Raw genomic sequence first — 13501 nt, forward strand, 5'->3', positions numbered from 1 at the left:
TTTTTATATAATTTCAGAAAATTCAATGAATCTGTCATCCCTAGAAAGAAATTTTTATACAAACAGTATTTGTTTTTCAGGCTTTCTATGAAATTTCTGTTCATATTTGAAAGGCCAAATATTTTGTAAAACCTACACGAAGCTTCTGATTTTCCTTTTATTTTTGTCTTACTTAATCTGCTTTGTTTGTCACTGAGCACTCACATACCTTGAAAGGGGAGTGATGGCAGGAAAGGATGGCTTACACAATGATTGTCACTTGTGAGAATGACTCTGTCCATGTAAAACCCTCAAATATACTGTGATGGTTAGTATTGAATTTCAACTTGATTAGAAGGATGGATACACAGTATTGTTCCTGGGTGTGTCTGTGAAGGTGTTACCAAAGCAGATTAACATTTGAGTCAGTGGACTGGGAGAGGCAGATCCACCCTCAATCTGGGTGGGCACCATCTAATCAGCTGCCAGCACAGGGGCTAGAATAAAGCAGGCAGAAGTTGGAAAGAGCAAACTTGTTGAGCCTTCTGGGCTTCATCTTTTTTCTGTGCTGGATGCTTCCTGCCATCACACATCAGACTACAAGTTCTTCAGCTTTTGGACCCTTTGCAAGGGCTCTCAGGCCTTCGGCCACAGACTGAATGTTACATGGTCAGCTTCCCCACTTTTGAGATTTTTGGGACTCGGATTGGTTTCCTCGCTCCTCGGCTTGCAGACAGCCTATTGTGGGACTTCAGTTTGTGATCGTGTGAGTCAATACTCCTTAATAAACTCCTCTTCGTATATGCATCTATCCTATTACTCCTGTCCCTCTAGAGAACCCTAATACTGTTGATAAGAAAGATTTGTAATAGGTGGAATTCTTCCTTATTGATATTCAGCTTTAAGTTATTCTTAGTCCTACTTATTTAGCATTTACACTATACCAGTATATTTGCTGGGTACTTCCTCTATTATCTTATTTAATCCTCACATCAACACTGCTGAAATTATTGTCACCATTATGCAGATGAGGAGACAGTAGAAGACTCATATAACTAGTAATTGGTAGAGCTGGTGTTTGAACTCTGAAGCCTGCACTAAACCTTTGTGCTATGCTCCCTGGGAAAACAGAACAAAAGGATTATGATAATTATGAGAACAACTCATATTTATTAAGTGCCTGGTACTTCCTTATTATCCACTTAATGCATTACCATTGACAACTAGATAGTGTCATGATTTCAATATTATAAAGGCAGAAACAATGGTATAGATAAGTTAAATAAATAGTAAGTACCACATTCAAGATATAATGCCAGGCTTCTCATCAGAGCACAATTGCTAAACCACTATCTTTTATGTGCAAGCTACTATTATTGAATATCTCTATTGATTAAACAGAAAATACTATTCCCAGCTACCCCTATTACTCTCTACATGCCATCAGTGCTTCATCTGCTAAGTAATATTCAGCAGAAATAGAAAATTATTTGATGGGCTGCTCTTAACACAAATATGATTGTGATTATAACAAACAAAACATTTGAAAATTAAAATCAGTAGCTAGGAATAACTTATCTTAAAAAAGTATCACTCTAGCTGGGCATGGTGGCTCATGCCTGTAATCCTGGCATTTTGGGAGGCTAAGGTGTGTGGATCATGAGGTCGGGAGTTCGACACCAGCCTGGCCAATATGGTGAAACCCCATCTCTACTAAAAACATAAAAATTAGCCGGGCGTGGTGGTGTGCGCCTGTAGTACCAGTTACTCAAGATGCTGAGGCAGAAGAATTGCTTGAATCTGGAAGGCAGAGGTTGCAGTGAGCTGAGATCGTGCCACTGCACTCCAGCCTGGGTGACAGTGTGAGACTCAGTCTCAAAAAAAAAAAAAAAAAAAGTATCACTCTGAGTTTTGCTAAAAAATTTCTTCTCAGAGTCATGTATTTAGGATCTCTTTTCAGATTACATTGCTTTTCTTGAACACCATTTAAGGCAGTATCACATTCCAGACTTACAAGCACAATGTTTGTCACTTGGAAAGCAAGGAGCCAGCATTTGAGTTAGTCAATAATGTCTGACAGGGGGCGCGAGCGGTGGCTCAGGACTATAATCTTAGCACTTCGTGGGGCTAAGGTGGGCAGATCACTTGAGGTCAGGAGTTCAAGACCAGCCTGGCCACCATAATAAAAACCCGTCTCTACTAAAAATACAAAAATCAGCCAGGCGTGGTGGTGGGCGCCTGTAATTCCAGCTACTCAGGAGGCTGAGGCAGGAGAATCACTTGAATCCAGGAACAGAGGTTGCAGTGAGCTGAGCATGGCCACTGCACTCTAGCCTGGGTGACCAGGTGAGACTCTGTCTTAAAAAAAAAAAAAAAAAAAAAGTATGACAGAGGTGAAAGAAATGCAGGGGTAGAAGAATTAAATATGCCAAGAAGAAAGTGGTACACATAAAACTATTTGCTAGTATTTGTCTTACTTGAAAGAAAAATCATGTTTTATTAATCATGTAGAAGTAGCAGTTTTCTTCACTGACCATCACAGTGTGTTCATGACAATTCAGTAGCGTGATTCCATTGGCCTAAGCAAATAGAGTTAGTTGGATAGTGAATGGTTTCTACTTGTTTTCCACTCTTTATAAAGGATTTAATTCTGTAGTATTGGCATATTTAATACAAGAATTGCATGCCTCTGAGAATGATAGCATCATATTCCCTATCTGTTTTCCTTAGGAATTTATTTCCTCCTTTGAGAGATAGTGACAAAAATAATAAATACTCGTTAAAAAACAGTTATAAACTGGGTAGGTCAAAGTTGACAAAGGAAATAATAAGCAGATAGCTATACAAATGTATATAATGTGATACAAAATCCAAGGTGAGAAATTGAATAGAAAAATTAAATTAAAACAAATAGAAACACAGCATGAAGTATACTTTCCTTCTCATTCTTTATAATACTCAGCTAACATCTATGAAGCAATTCACTAAAGGCATTTCTTGTTTATTTTAGTGAAATGTGTCAAATTAGAGGAAAAGTCAGTTTTAGAGAATGAAACAAATGACCACATTATTCTTTGCTCTATTGGACCACTATCAACATACTTTACAGTCTATTTAAACTAACTAGCCCCAACTATTTTTTTTTTTTCTTTAAAAGCCATCTGTAGAAGGGTCATAAAAAGAAATTTGCTAGTGAGATCATTAAGGAAGGAACTACCAACAATATAACATTACTAGGTGTAACTTTCTCACCAATTAAATCAGCTTCTTGGTAGACAACAAACAGTGGTTGATATCTATTAAAGTGATTAGAGTTGAAACTTACTGAATCTTTAATTTTATGTTTATATTCACTGTAAGTACTATATAAATATTAGTACATCTTCCACATAAGGTGATCTTTATTGTAAAAAAATTCAACTTTAAAGAACAAATACATTTTAAATAGAAGTTATATGCTTTCAGGAACCGCTATGTAATTACAAATTCTGCTAACTTACTAGAAAGTAACCTGTATATGTTTAACAACTGCTTCATTCACTGCTGTGAAATATTCACTTAAAACAGGCCACTCAATAAGTATTTTAAATTTATTAAGTAAATACAAGGTTTTTCTATCTCAGATGCTCTTGAGTAACAGGTACAACTTTATTTGTATTAAGAAAGGCACATTTAAAGAAAAAAACAAAATAGCTATGTGGATTGTACCAATGCTATGCTGAAATGAATATTTTCTGATTATAAAGTTTAATGAATACATCTATTTGTTATTTTTGGTTAATATTCTAATTACAAAAAACCCCAATAAAACCCAGAAATCAAATAACCATGGTCTGTTCCATTATGCTACATTATTTTATTTTATTTTATTTTATTTTATTTATTTATTTTGAGACAGAGTCTCACTCTGTCACACAGGATGCTGTGCAGTGGCCTGATCTCGGGTCACTGCAACCTCTGTCTCCCAGGTTCAAGCAATCCTCCCACCTCAACCACCCTAGTAGCTAGGACTACAGTCATGTACCACCATACCTGGCTAATTTTTGCGTTTTTAATTGAGATGAGGTTTCACCATGTCGGCCAGGCTGGTCTCGAACTCCTGATCTCAGGAGATCTGCCTGCCTCAGCCTCCCAAAGTGCTGGGATTACATGTGTGAGCCACAACTCCCAGCCCTATTATGCTACATTTTAAAATAATGAAAACTGCAAACAAAAGCTTACATTTGAGGGCATTTTAAACATAATTACATAAGTGCATAATTTTAAAACAAGAAGAATTTATAGAAACAACAGCCAACAGTTATTGAATGTTTATTACATGTAAACTCTTACTACTAACTTAATTATCAAAATGACTTTTTGATAGGAACAATATTATCACCATTTCACAGATAAAACAAGTGAGGAGAAGAGAAATTAAATTACTTGCTCAAGGTCACAAATTGGGTAAGAGATAGAGCTAGGAATTTATAAGACAATCTACTATCATTGGATAGCATATAATTTCCCAAGAAGATTACAGATCAGTTGGTACTGAATTATTTTTTTCTCACCCAGAAAATGAAGTAACACAGTTCTGATGCCCTATTTCAAAGGTCAATGGATTTGAAAAATACATTCAAATGCATGATATTTTAAATGAAATCTCAAGTCATGAATTTTGGATGGTTTGTCACACACACACACACACACACACACACACACACATAAACTATGTGGCATATAGAATTTGGCATCTACTTCGATAAAAATGATATACACATTTGGAAACAGTGTGGAGGTAAAGTTTTAGGTTTCTGAGATTTATGAGATGTATATTTACTAACCACAAACAATTACATCTTAACCCACAGGACTTTCCTTAACATCAGTTCCCCTTTCATGCATCTAGATGCATGAATTCATCACACCATGGTCAAGTTCTAGACTCTTCTGTGTCTTATTAACTTTACAGAAGAAGAGAGATTTATCACAGAAAATATTAACTCCTTAGCGATGGAAGTTAACATCAAAAGCCTACATTATAAAAGGAAAACCAGTATAAAATCCTGATGTGCCGCAATCCTATGACGATTTTTTTTTCGTTCTTTTTCAAAACACACATAGTTTCATCTACCATTGTAAAACTGATGTCTTAATAGTATATCTAAGTTTATGCATTTGGAGGATTTGGCTGTATTTTATGAATCTTCTCCCTTAGTTTAGTGAACTATACATTATCTATTTGAATTCAGGGCCATTAAATTCTTGCAAAGTGTTTATTGCACTATACATATTATTGGTCCTGTCACTGAACAGTGCCCTCTTTCTGTTTTATAGCTAATGTAGCATTTCTCCATGACATCAATAGATTAAAACATTTACTACCAGAAAAATTATGTGAAAATGAAGCAAACTCATTTTGCTACAAGCTAACTCAATAAATCTGTCCAGTTTACTGATGTTCACTTTCCTTTAAAATCGGTATGTATTTATTTTGCAAACTTCAAGAAGGCAGAAGAGAGAGGTTAATTTTCTTTTTTTCTACCCCTGGCAGCAATGCTACATTGCTAATGTTAGTAAATGGCAGTTGAATAGAACCAGATCTATATTTCTGATATGTACTTGGGAAAATTTAGAAAAGGGTCAATGAGGGATGTATTAAGCTTTTAAAAGGTTCTATCTATTGTTTTCAGGGCCACACCACTATTTCAATAACAGAAGAAGGAAGTACAGCTAAAGTTAATTGGTTGAATTTTATGATGCTAACTTGATGCCTTTCTTAAATGTATCACCAAAAAATAAGTCATTAGCAAATCTAATTTGCTTCCTTTTGAGCAAACAAAAATAAAATACAGGCAAATTTAGTCTTGCATTTTTAAGCTGATAATTGAGAAAAAAAGAAAATGGTAGAAATAGTACTTTTCCTGACAGTATTGTCAAGGAAAGGAGTTTTTAACTTTACGGGTAAACAAACTCTCCCTTTTCCAATTCCTTTCCTGTTATGAAAGGAGATGGTTATGAAAATGGCTTGTGTTACTGCCTCTAGAGTCATACTGACCAACTGGCCAAGCATGCAACACTTAGAATAGATGCCCAGAGACAATACAAGCTCATCTCTCCAACCTCTATGTGACAACTTTGTCCTTGGTTATGGCAATAGAGTGCAAAGAAAATAATACATGTTTATTAAACCAGATCACATTCATAGCTATAAAATAGCTATGTAACATCTTTTTTTAACTACCACAAGTGCAAAATATCTCTGATTAGATATATGCCAGAATTTTTATTATGATACATTTAGTCTTATTTCTGAAAAGCTATGTGTGAATGAATAAATGTCTTGCTTTCATTTATATGTATTATTTTCTTGAACATATATTAATACTTTCACACAAGAAAAAGCAAGTTGCTTATAGAGCTCTTCTTCCTTAATTAGCTGTTTTGGAATTAAATATGATTCTCCTATATCTGCACCCCTGCACACACCACTCACCATTGAATACTGCCTTTAACAAATCTCCTATACTGTCATGTTAAAATGAGTGAAATCCCACCTTCACTGTGACGTTTTCGGCCTGCTTTTAAAAGACACATCTTAGGAAGAAAGTTTTATAGATATTTGCCACTTTGATCTTTGAGTAAGACATCTTCAATTACAGTGTTAACAAGAACTTCAATAACCAGTAGAATGCAAGAAAGAAGCAGATTTTGTATAATATTGACCAACTGCTTCAAAAATGTAAGTCTTACTTGACCAACAATATTACAGCTGCTCTTTAAGAAGGTAGATAACATGCTAAATGTTAAAAAAAAGGTAGTAAGATAATTAACATTCTACCAAATCAGATCTCTAAATGGTTATGTAATATTTTCATAATATTAAATAATTAAAGACATGAAATACTTACTGATTGATGATGCCTACAAATGTTTTGAGTTACTCAAACATAAAATGATCAAATATTACTATGTGGCATAGCATTCCAGTTTGAGATCCCCTAAAAAGTTGAGCCCAAGACAAGAACTTTGATGCAGGTAGTTTACTGGAGGATGAACCTAGGAAACAAGTGTGAAGGAAAGGAGATGCAGAAGAAAAGAGGAAGAGCCAAAACTATGTTGTTATTATTACAGTTGTTGCTATTGGCAAGAAGGACCAAATTCTGTCAAGATCTCTGAGAAATACAGACTGCCACCCAGAATTGTACAACTGAAATAGGAAGCTGGAAAAACCTGCATGACCTCCTCCTCCCCAGTGTTTGAGGACAATCTTTACCAGTATGACATCCACAGCACACAAGCAGATGGCTGGGGTGCCCACCACGCAAGCCACTGGCATGGAAGAAAGTCTTAGGGAAGAATGCGTAAAGACAAATAGAAAGCATTTGAGATAGGAATTAGGTAGCTGAGGTAGGCCTGAGTGCCCACAAATAGTTCATCTCAGGTTGCCTTAAATCAGAATTGGGCCAAGGGGATACAACATGTATGCAGAGGCATCTGCTAAATGTGTGTGTGTGTGGTGTGTGTGTGTGTGTGTATGTGTATGTGTACTCAAGTACACATGAACAAAACAATATACTGACCACAATCTTTAACTCCGATTTTCTCATAATATCAAGGTTTTTTTTTTTTTTTTTTTTTTGGTTTTTATATATTTATTTTTTTTTAGACAGAGTCTCGCTCTGTCGCCCAGGCTGGAGTGCAGTGGCCAGATGTCAGCTCACTGCAAGCTCTGCCTCCCGGGTTTACACCATTCTCCTGCCTCAGCCTCCCAAGTAGCTGGGACTACAGGCACCCGCCACCTCGCCTGGCTACTTTTTCGTATTTTTTTAGTAGAGACGGGGTTTCACTGTGTTAGCCAGGATGGCCTTGATCTCCTGACCTCATGATCCGCCGGTCTTGGCCTCCCAAAGTGCTGGGTTTATAGGCTTGAGCCACTGCGCCTGGCCAAGTTTTACATTTATTTAACAGTTACTTCAATTTTGTTACTGCAAAATATATTTTTAATTGTGTGTGTGTGTGTGTGTGTGTATTTTACATGGCAGCTTTTCTTCACTCATTCTCCAACAACAACAAAAATAACTTTTTTCTTTCTTTTTTTTTTTTTTTACTACTACAGCATTACTAGCTTATTTTTGTAACTTTCTTTCCAGTTACATGCAGCTGAGAGTGAAAAGTTCAGAAAAGAATTGTAGCTAGAGGTCCAACATTTACACAGTCCATAGAACTCCTCCTGCAGGCATAAAAAAGGGGAAGAAATAGAACTTGTGGCTGATTCTGTCTATTCTCTTGTCAATACTGGGAATGGAGAAAGAGAAAGATAAATCACCTAGACCACGAATCCTGAGTTCACAAACAGTTTAGATACACCTGATGATTGGGACTTGGACTGAAGTAATCATTCCTTTCTCCTGCTTCGTTCTGTGATACGATAACATTTATTTGAAGTTAGCCCTTGAATAGCCTCTCCTGTTTTGATGAGAGAAAATGTGTTTAGATAGACCTCTATCATAATAAATTATTAAATAAAATACTTTCTACATAAAAAAAATTGCTTATTTTCTGGGCTCTTATTTCTCGCTCTTTTAAAGTACATCTTAGAAAGGAACTTTGAAAAATCATCTTTAGTTCAGTATAATGTAAAGAAGTCCAGAATTCTTGAATAAAAAGTATAAAAGAGACAGAGAATGCTTGGAATTTCAACTCATATACTTTCATTTACTAACTTACATATACAAAAGTGAGCCCTTGCAACTTTTAAGATTCTCAGAGAATGTAATAGACCTAGAATTAGATCAAGGTCGATTAATTTAACACAGTAAATTAGCAAGAAACTTGAAATATTTATAAGCAATTTAAAGGCAACAGAATGTATGCTTTGGTGAACACTAGGCACACAATAAATACTTGCTGATTCATCACCTTAATGAACTTAATGATGAGTTAACAAGAACTAATTTCTAGTTGGAGAAAGAACATACAGGAAAAAAAATGAGTATACTCAGTGCTTGTCACACAAGCATAACCGGTTCCAAAATGTCTTTTCATTGCAGGAAATGAGCACAAGATATCATTACTTACTGGTATAATTAAAATAAAAATGCAGGATAAGTTTATAACTGTTAAAAAGGGCTCCAGAGTCAAGCTAGTGATATAGTAATATGCAATAATATTTACATAATTAAATAATTATAACATTTTATCATTACATATTTATGCAATTACTTTTTAATGCACAGAATTTCTTGCTGCAGCTGCAATATCAGGCCTCATCATTGTCCAGGTATCTGGGTATTGTGCCACTCAGATCCCCATGTTTGACTGACAGTCTTGAAAGCATGTAATAGTCATTTTTATCAACAGGGACAATTTTAAATTTTAAACAATACATTTCAATGCAGAAACACAGAACATAAGTGTATACAGAGACAGCCATATCAAGAGACAAAAGGAACTAAAACCACACTAATGAACAAATAAGACAGCACTGGCTTCATGCAGATGGAAGCTATCTTTTGAATTTAAATAGATGACCAAAGTATGTTCACGCAGTGGTATCAGTGACATAACTGCATGGACCATAAGTCAAAACTTGAGGGGATTGGGATATATGGTAGTGAATTACACACTTTAATTTTAAAATTCCATTCAATAAAGGGAATGGAGTTCAAATAGTATAAACACTTGGCATTGTATTGAGCATTTTACATACAACTTCTCATTTATTCATCTTATAATATCTTCATCTTGTGAATAAGGGATCTGAGGCTAAATGAACTGAACGGTCTAAGGATACATGGCTTGAAATTTATGAGTTTAGGATTTCAACTCACATTTGTAGATTCCGAAACTTTCTTTTCTTTTCTCTTCTCTTGTCTTCTCTTCTTTTCTTTCTTTTTTTTTCCCCCTTTGGCCTAAGACAAGGTTTTGTTTTCTCACCTAGGCTGGAGTGCAGTGTGGCAAAATCATGCCTCGCCGTAGCCTTAACCTTCCAGGCTTAAGTGATCCTCCTGCCTCAGCCTCCCGAGTAGCTGGAACTACAGGCGTACACTACCGTGCCTGGCTAATTTTTTATTTATTGTAGAGACAGAGTCTCAATATGTTGCCCAGACTGGTCTTGAATTCCTGGGCTCAAGTGATCCTCTCGTGTCAGCTTCCCAAAGTGCTAGGATTATAGTCGTGAGCAACCACACCCGGCTCAAAACCTCCTTTCTAACCAAAATGCTATACTGTTGTTTGTGAATGTAACTGAGTATGGAATGAAATGCAAAGGTGAAAGAAAATTTTTGTTGCAATGATTCCTAAAACTCTGAAACATGTTTTTCCCTCATAGTGTTTAAAGCTAGTGGTACTCTAACTGACTTACTGAAAATAGTGTCTATTCTGTTAAATTGTTTGGCCCAAAGCTGCTCCTGTACATATTTTAAGTTTGACCTAAAGTTTTCTCCATATACATTGAACTGCAATCTCACTCGATGTGTAAATAGACTGTAACTTGGTCTTTTAACAAGTAGTGAAGTCTCTGCCAACCACAGACAGCCAATCATTCAAAGCAGGTTCAAATAAGTCACACACTTACGTGTAACCAATCCAGTTGTTCTCATACTGCACTTTTGTTTTCTGTATGGCACTTTCTTTTTTCTGTCCATAAATGTTATCCAATCATGTGGCAGCCCCAAAATTGCTCTGAATCTATTCTGGTATTGGGGGCTGTCCAATTTGCAAATCATTCTTTTCTCAATTAGATTGAATGTGCCTGAAGTTTTTCTTTTAACAGTTCTACAATCATTCTACTATATATATATATATATATAATATATATATATCAATATATATATATATATATATATATATATATCAATATTATATATATATAATATATATCTATCTATATATAATATATATATCAATATTTATATATATACTATGAAGTATACGTTTTAAGATAGCACTGTTAGGTTTGCAAGGTCCCTTGTTGCCAACTGGATCTTAACTTCAGTAACAGAAAGGACAGAAAGTAACACTAGCAATCATTGCCTACTTTTTATGTGCAGGATTTCCACATTGTAAACTAAATACATTTATAACTGGTGCAGTGAAATACATTCTCCTGCAAAAATAGTAACAGGCAAATACTATTTGCTCACATTGTCTGCGAAAGTTGGTAGTGGTGCTACAATATGTCTTTTATAAGAACAGCAATCTCTGATATAAGAAGAAGTTGTGCCCCAAAATGACATTTCCAATTAGATTTTGATATCTTGGGATTGGTTGTCCCTTAGGCACAATGTCCACCTGTTGGTAACTTTCATGGACAGAGCCCCCACATCTACATAATTTATAATGTACTACAAATCCTTTACAGATGTGCCATCAAATTTTGATCAAAGTGGAAAATGTATTAATACAACTGAGAAGTATGTCTGCTGGATGGAATGTTAAATTAAGTGAGCAGAGTCATGTAGTAGCATGTGAGATACCATTTGAAGTACAGCCAATATCAAAACAAAAACAATAAACAAGAAAACACAAATCAATAATATTTAAAGTGTGTGAACTTTGCTTGACAAGTATATTAGAGTGTTGTCGGATTAGTAAATAATTATATAGAGAGTGTAAGACACTATCTGAATGTACAGTGCTATATTATTAAATGAAATTTAGTTCATTAAAGAGAATAACCAAGATTATCATATTTAGATGTGTTTTGAATACGTGTTTAAATAAACATGTACACAAGTTTAGCATCATTTATCTATACCTTAAGAATAATATGCAATACCCTTGCTTAGTGTAATTCATTCAAAATCCAACTTGAAAATTCAAATATTCAATTAACTGCTACAGTTCTCTTGGTCTGCCACCTGGGCATGAGGATCCGTGGAGCTGTTATTCAGGTAAAATATAATGGTTCTGGTTGGCAGGAACATGGAATCCTGCAAGTAAGAGTCTCTTAGAGAATAAAGGGACATTCCAAAGTGAAGTCCCAAAAGGCTAACACCTCCTCCTGCATAAATTTAAGGATATTTTAAAGTTCAAGATTGGATCAATGGGCATTCCCCAAGACTGATCCCCATTAGCTTTTCTTTATGTAAATGTCACCTATTGTTTCTGAACAATAGAGTCAATAATATTTCTTTTACAAATATAGACACACAGTATTTCACAAAGGAGAAAGGCTTTGACTCCAAAGCCTGGGACAAACCTACCATTCAGCCACAGACTTCATAACTGTGTTTAAAGCCATGGTTTAACTATCTGGATAAGATGAAGAACTCACTTCATTCTTAAATATTCATAAAAGTAGCTTCTATTAAACAATTCCAGTTTTAGAAATAATAAGTATGTTTTCTATGTTAGCGACATCAGCTTGACTACAATAAAAAAATATGCTTCCTTGAATACTTTTCTAACAGATAGCATGGCTATATCATGATAAAAGTCAATGAGATCCACAAACCACTCCAGGAAGTTAGATGCATTTTTTCTACTTAAATTTTATTCTATCATGCCGTGTAATCCTCTATACCAAAGTACTAGCTCTCTTAGATACATCAGAATTTGACTGTAATCATTAATAAAATAAATACTAACCTCTACTGGCAGAATTCAAATTTATCTAGGTAAAAACAATCTATTCAATAAATATTGTATTGGATGCTTTTTCTCAGGGGTTGAGGGGCACAGTTATTGGCAAGGTTGTGAGACCAGGCTTTCGAGTCACATAAATTTCAAATTCAATCCCAACCAGTTCTATCAATGCTTGCCTATGTAACAGTGAGTGAATTGTATACAGTCTTTCTTTGCTTCAGTTCCCTTTTTAAGTAAAAGTATAATAAAGATCTCTACCTCTTTGGCTTATTGTGATGCTTATAAAAAGCCTGGCACAGATGCTTGGAAACTAACAGGTATTCTTATTATTAAATGCAAAATGATTAACATGACTGAAAAATCAATGGTAAACACAAAACAGGAAAACACAGTATTTGTTTCCACAGATTTCATAATTTTGTTAAGGATATGACTTATACTCATGTAATAATTAGGCAATTAATTGCATAGGCCAATTAGGCCTATTAAAATAAGCAGTAAATTACTAAATTACGTATAAATTAGACTAAAATAAAATTAGCTACAATAATGGGCTAAATTTAAGAGGCTGATACAATGTGGTAGAAATGGTCAGAAGAGGGTAATAATAAGATCAATATAACAAATTAGGAAATTTTCTCTGTGTATAATAGGCCTTGAAGTTTAAGAATTGAGTTGGGTACAGTGGCTCATACCTTGAATCCTAGCACTTTAGGAGGCTGAGGTGAGCAGGTCACCTGAGGTCAGGAGACGAGACCAGCCTGGCCAACATGGTGAGACATTGTCTCTACTAAAAATACAGAACCAGCTAGGCATGGTGGCACACGCCTGGAGTCACAGCTACTGGGGAGGCTGAGGTGGGAAAACCACTTGAACCCAGGAGGCAGAGGTAGCAGTGAGACAAGATCACGGCCACTGCACTACTGCCTGGGCAACAGAGTGAGACTCC

The 13501-nt window shown here is 35.3% G+C and overlaps 1 protein-coding gene across 4 annotated transcripts in view; it reads right to left on the bottom strand.

Annotated features, from left to right (window-relative positions):
* Positions 1-13501, bottom strand: part of ADGRL3 (adhesion G protein-coupled receptor L3) — an 888015-nt gene that overhangs the window by 347633 nt on the left and 526881 nt on the right. The window contains exon 1 of one of the 4 annotated variants that reach the window (XM_033214563.1): positions 11744-11975. The exons of the other annotated variants lie outside the window; for them this stretch is intronic. The gene's annotated coding sequence lies outside the window, so the exon portion shown is untranslated. Of the gene's footprint in view, positions 1-11743; positions 11976-13501 lie in introns of those variants that run through there. 4 annotated transcript variants of the gene reach the window in all.

Source organism: Trachypithecus francoisi, unplaced genomic scaffold, assembly GCF_009764315.1.
Source record: "Trachypithecus francoisi isolate TF-2019V2 unplaced genomic scaffold, Tfra_2.0 Lachesis_group1, whole genome shotgun sequence".
NCBI lineage: Eukaryota > Metazoa > Chordata > Mammalia > Primates > Cercopithecidae > Trachypithecus > Trachypithecus francoisi.